The sequence below is a fragment of the Bufo gargarizans genome, chromosome 1 (assembly GCF_014858855.1).
Source record: "Bufo gargarizans isolate SCDJY-AF-19 chromosome 1, ASM1485885v1, whole genome shotgun sequence".
Taxonomy (NCBI): domain Eukaryota; kingdom Metazoa; phylum Chordata; class Amphibia; order Anura; family Bufonidae; genus Bufo; species Bufo gargarizans.
In genome coordinates, this window is record NC_058080.1 from 611,991,951 (window position 1) to 611,998,111 (window position 6,161).

Sequence of the window (6,161 nt, forward strand, 5' to 3'; positions counted from 1 at the left end):
AACTCTGCGTGAAAATCGCAAGAATCCGCAAGCAAGTGCGGATGCAATGCGATTTTCATTCACAGTTGCTAAGGAGACGATGGATGAGTTACCCGGGGCCCCATTTACTTTATTATTTTTCATTATAACATGGTTATAATGATAAATAGCATTCTTTAATTCAGAATGCTAAGTAAAAGGTCCATTGTGGGGTTAAAAAAAATAAAAAAATGTAACTCACCTCATCCACTTGTTTGCGCAGCCGGGCTCATTCTTCTTCTTTCTTCTTTCTTCTTCTTCTTCTTCTTTCTTCTTCTTTCTTCTTCTTTCTTCTTCTTTCTTTCTTCTTCTTTCTTCTTTCTTCTTCTTTCTTCTTTCTTCTTCTTTCTTCTTCCTTCTTCCTTCTTCTTCCTCCTCCTCCTCGCTGGAAAAGGACCTTTGGTGACATCATCGCGCTCACGACTTGTGCTTTTCCAGCCAGGTACTGCAAGAAGAAGAAAGAAGATGAGCCCAGCTGAGCTATCAAGTGGATGAGGTGAGTTACATTGATTTTTAATTTTAAAAGGTCCCCACAATGGACCTTTTACTTAGCACTCTGAATTAAAGAATGCTATTATAACCATGGTTTAATGGAAAATAATAAAATCTACAGAACACTGATCCCAAACCCAAACTTCAGTGAAGAAGTCCGGGTTTGGGTCTGGGTACCGCAGTCTGTTTTTAATCATGTGCGTGCAAAACACATTGCACCCACACAATAAAAACTGAACATTGGAACGCAATCGCAGTCAAGACTGACTGCAATTGCGTACCTACTCGCACAATTTTCCCTGATCACAGACTCAACGCATCCGGACCTAATCTGGACACGCTCATCTGCAAGGGGTCTATGGTGTTCCTTTTCTTCTGTGCCCTGCTGTGTTCCCTTACATAAATTTATGGCCACATGTAGACTGTTTCTGTAAACCGCAGACTAAGGCCTCATGCACACGACCGTTGTGTGCATCCGTGGCCGTTGTGCCGTTTTCCTTTTTTTTTCGCGGACCCATTGACTTTCAATGGGTCCGTGGAAAAATCGGAAAATGCACCGTTTTGCAGCTGCATCCGTGATCCGTGTTTCCTGTCCGTCCAAAAAATATGACCTGTCCTAATTTTTGACGGACAACAGTTCACGGACCCATTCAAGTCAATGGGTCCGTGAAAAAACACGGATGCACACAAGATTGGCATCCACATCCGTGGCCGTAGGCTACTTTTACACAGACGGATCCGCAGATCAGTCTGCATAAAAGCTTTTTCAGAGCTGAGTTATCACTTCGTGAAAACTCAGATCCGACAGTATATTCTAACACAGAGGCGTTCCCATGGTGATGGGGACACTTCAGGTTAGAATATACTAAAAGAACTGTGTACATGACTGCCCCCTGCTGCCTGGCAGGTGCTGCCAGGCAGCAGGGGGCAGACCCCCCCCTTCCCACCCCTCTATTTAACACATTGGTGGCCAGTGCGGCCGGCCCCCCCTCCCTCCCCTGTAGTGCTGTAGATTCATTGGTGGCCAGTGGGCCCCCCCCCTCTCCCCCTCCTAATTAAAATCTCCCCCCCTATCATTGGTGGCAGCGGAGAGTACCGATCGGTGTCCCAGTTTAATCGCTGGGGCTCCGATCGGTAACCATGGCAACCAGGACGCTACTGCAGTCCCAGTTGCCATGGTTACTTAGCAATTTGTAGAAGCATTATACTTACCTGCGAGCTGCGATGTCTGTGTCCGGCCGGGAGCTCCTCCTACTGGTAAGTGACAGGTCTGTGCGGCGCATTGCTTAATGATCTGTCACTTACCAGTAGGAGGAGCTCCCGGCCGGTCACAGACATCGCAGCTCGCAGGTAAGTATAATGCTTCTACAAATTGCTAAGTAACCATGGCAATCGGGACTGCAGTAGCGTCCTGGTTGCCATGGTTACCGATCAGAGCCCCAGCGATTAAACTGGGACTCCGATCGGTACTCTCCGCTGCCACCAATGATAGGGGGGAGATTTTAATTAGGAGGGGGAGGGAGGGGGGGCCCACTGGCCACCAATGAATATACAGTACTACAGGGGAGGGGGGTCCGGCCGCACTGGCCACCAATGTGTTAACTACAGGGGAGGGAGGGGGGGCCGGCCGCACTGGCCACCAATGTGTTAACTACAGGGGAGGGAGGGGGGCCGGCCGCACTGGCCACCAATGAGTTAACTACAGGGGAGTGAGGGGGGTCTGCCCCCTGCTGCCTGGCAGCACCTGTCAGGCAGCAGGGGGCAGTCATGTACACAGTTCTTTTAGTATATTCTAACCTGAAGCATGCCCATCACCATGGGAACGCCTCTGTGTTAGAATATACTGTCAGATCTGAGTTTCACGATCTAACTCAAATCCGATGGTATATTCTAACAGAGGCGTTCCCATGGTGATGGGGACGCTTCAAGTTAAAATATACCATCGGATTGGAGAAAACTCTGATCCGATGGTATAAAAGGGACTCCTGTCTTTACATTGAAAGTCAATGGGGGACGGATCCGTTTGCAATTGCACCATATTGTGTCAGCGTCAAACGTATCCGTTCCCATTGACTTGCATTGTAATTCAGGATGGATCCGTGGATCCTCCAAAAATCAAGGAAGACCCACGGACGAAAAAACGGTCACGGATCACAGACCTACAAACCCTGTTTTTGCGGACATAAAAAAAAAAACGGTCATGTGCATGAGGCCTTATGGTAATAAATATTGAGATTTGTTTGACTGTTAACCCTCGATGTGTTAAAAAAAATATGTATTAAAATGGAAAATCTGCCCAAAAACTGAAATGTGATCTCCCTTTTCCTTTAATTCTTGTAGAACACCTAAAGAGTTAACAAAGTTTGTAAAATCAGTTTTGAGTAACTTGAGGGGTGTAGTTTCTACAATGGGGTAATTTATGGGGGCTTTCCACTATGTAAGCTCCACAAAGTGACTTCAGACCTGAACTGGTCCTTAAAATGTTTTTTGGGGAAATTTTCTTAAATATTTTAAGAATTGATTTTAAACTTCTAACATCCTAAAAAAATAAAATGATGCCAACATAAAGTAGACATATGGGGAATGTTAAGTAACAAATATTTTATGAGGTGTCACTTTCTGTTTTAAAAGCAGAGAAATAAAAGAAATTAAAATTGTGAATTTTTCAAAATTTGTGGTAAATTTGGGATTTTTTATATTTTCTTGATTTTATTTTTCATCTGTAACCTCCCTTCTTGCTTGTGGACCAATGAGAAGGCTGCAATGTCTTTGTCTGAGCTTAGCAACATCCTTAGCAGCCAATAGGAAAGTTGCCTACCCGTTACTATATAAGAACCTCTCCAGCAGCCCTTGTATGCAGTATTTTGCAGATCTGAGAGAGACAGCAGTGTTATCGCTGTGCTCTGTGCTTTGCTGTGTCATTACATTCGATAGTTAGTTTATATATATAATACAGATAGTTAGTGGGAGATAGTCAGTGTAGGTTAGATAGTGATATAGTGTAGGTTCTGCTGTCCATACATACATGATACATACATACAGTCCTGATCAAAAGTTTAAGACCACTTGAAAAATTGTAAAAAAATCATATTTAGCATAGCTGGATCTTAACAAGATTCCAAGTCTCACACAGCGCGCCATCGCTGCTGAGGTGGGACGCAGTAAGACAGTCATTTGGAATTTCTTAAATTCTTAAATGATCCTGAGGGTAATGGAACAAAAAAGTTAAGTGGAAGACCCAAAACAATTTAATCAGCACTGAGCCGGAGGATCCAATTGGCTGTCCATCAAGACACTGGATGATCCTCGACCCAAATTAAGGCCCTTACTGGTGCTGACTGCAGCCCCATAACCATTAGACGGCATCTGAGACTGAAGGGCTTCAAAAACAAAAAAAAGTCTTCAAAGACCTCGTCTCTTTGAACGCCACAGAACTGCTCGTTTGGACTTTGCAAAAGAGCACCAAACATGGGACATTCAAAGGTGAAAGAAAATGTAATTCTCTGAAGGGAACATTTTTAACCTTGATGGTCCTGATGGTTTCCAATGCTACTGGCATGACAAGCAGATCCCACCTGAGAAGTCTTCTACGTGCCATAATGGTCTGGGGTGCTTTTTTTCCTTCAGTGGAACAATAGAGCTTCAGGAAGTGCAGGGGCGTCAAACGGCCGCTGGCTATGTACAGATGTTGCAGAGAGCATTCCTCATGACTGAAGGCCCTTGTGTGTGCGGTATCGACTGGGTTTTTCAACAGGACAATGCTACAGTGCACAATGCCCGCAGAACAAGGGACTTCTTCCAGGAGAATACCATCACTCTTTTGGCCCATCCTGCGTGTTCCCCTGATCTAAATACAATTGAGAACCTTTGGGGATGGATGGCAAGGGAAGTGTCACCACCAGACATCTGAGAAGCTCTGACAGATGCCTTTCAGAACCTCCTCCTTGAGCTTCCTTTGTTTTGCTTTCAGTTCCTCATCTCATTATCCTCTCTCAGCTGTCATGCAGTTGGACTGATTGCATCCCTTTAAATTCCTCCCCATAGTGCATCAGTGTGCGGTTTATATTCCTTCCTGGAGTGTGTGTGCATGCTGATTCTACTTCCCAGTCTTCTACAAGATAGGTGTTGTGCATTAGTGTTTTGCTGTTTGCTGGATCCCAGGTGACCCTGACTCCCTCCCTCCGTATGTAGTGTAGGGAGCCGGTGGTCGTGTCCCCTCACTATTATAGGGTGTTCAGGTGTTATACAGTCGAGGTACGAGGATATGTGATCATCTACCATTGGGATTATCGCATAGGCTGAGCAGTAAGGGAGAGAGCCAGGTCTGATGCAGGGGTCTCCCTTTTGTTCCTTAGTTTTGGATCCAGTGAGTCGTATATTCATTTTGTGTTGTCTTGTTTCCTGTACACCTTCCGTGACATTATAAACTGCCCAAACCGTCTCAAGCATGGATCCGGTTTCACTTTTGACTGAACGCTTGCAGGGTCTTTCATTGGAGGTAGCAGATCTCCGTAAGACTCTTTCTCAGTTTCAAGTGACCGGTTCAGCTTGCGTTCATGGAGTTTGTTCTGAGCCTAAGATCTCGCTCCCGGATGCGTTCTCCAGGGGTAGTGAGAATTTTGTGCGTTTTAGAGAGGCTTGCAAACTCCATTTTCGCCTTCTTCCCCATTCCTCTGGTGATGAGGAACGGAGGGTGGGGATCATTATATCGCTGCTCAGGGATAACGCTCAGTCCCGGGCCTTTTCGCTGCCGGTGGGGGCACGGCCCCTCCGTTCAGTGGATGAATTCTTTTTAGCCCTGGGCCAGATATATTATGATCCGGATCGTATTTCTTTGGCTGAGTCTAGACTACGTCTGTTATGCCAGGGTAAACAATCCGCAGAGACATACTGCTCAGAATTTCGGAGATGGGCAGCTGATACTGGTTGGAATGATGCTGCACTCCGAAGTCAATTTTGCCATGGTCTTTCAGAGGGATTGAAAGATGCATTTGCCTTTCATGAGAGGCCTACCTCCTTGGACTCTGCCATGTCTTGGGCCGTTCGTATTGACAGGCGTCTTAGAGAGAGAGGAGAGATCACTCCTTCCTGTCATACTCAATCCCAGGACAGTGCAGCGGTCTCATTCTGTGCGCAGGGGTCTCAGTTGCTGTCAACCCCTTCTGAGCAGGAGCCCATGCAGCTGGGGTTGATTGCCTCTGACAATAGAAGATTCAGCCCGCATGGGAAGGTTTGTTTTTGTTGTGGAGGTATAAATCATTTGGCAAATGTTTGTCCCTCTAGGAGATTCAGGCAGTTTTTTGGGAGTAATAAAGAAACAAAAAGGAAAAAATCCTTTAAAAATGTTCCATCTGTTAACATTGGCAGGGTTGAGGCGGAAATTGAAGGTTTTTCGTTTGCTTGTAGTTCCCGTTTTGTCCTGCCTGCCAGGGTAGCGCTAGAGAGCAAGAACATTTTTTGTGAGATTTTTGTAGATAGTGGAGCAGCTGTCAATCTCATTGATAATCAATTTGCGATAACTCATGGTTTCCAGGTATGCACTTTGGGAAAGGATATTCCTGTTTTTGCTATTGATTCCGCTCCACTTTCTCAGAAATCATTAAAGGGCATAGTTCACAATCTCCGTTTAATTGTGAGCGATGCTCATGTTG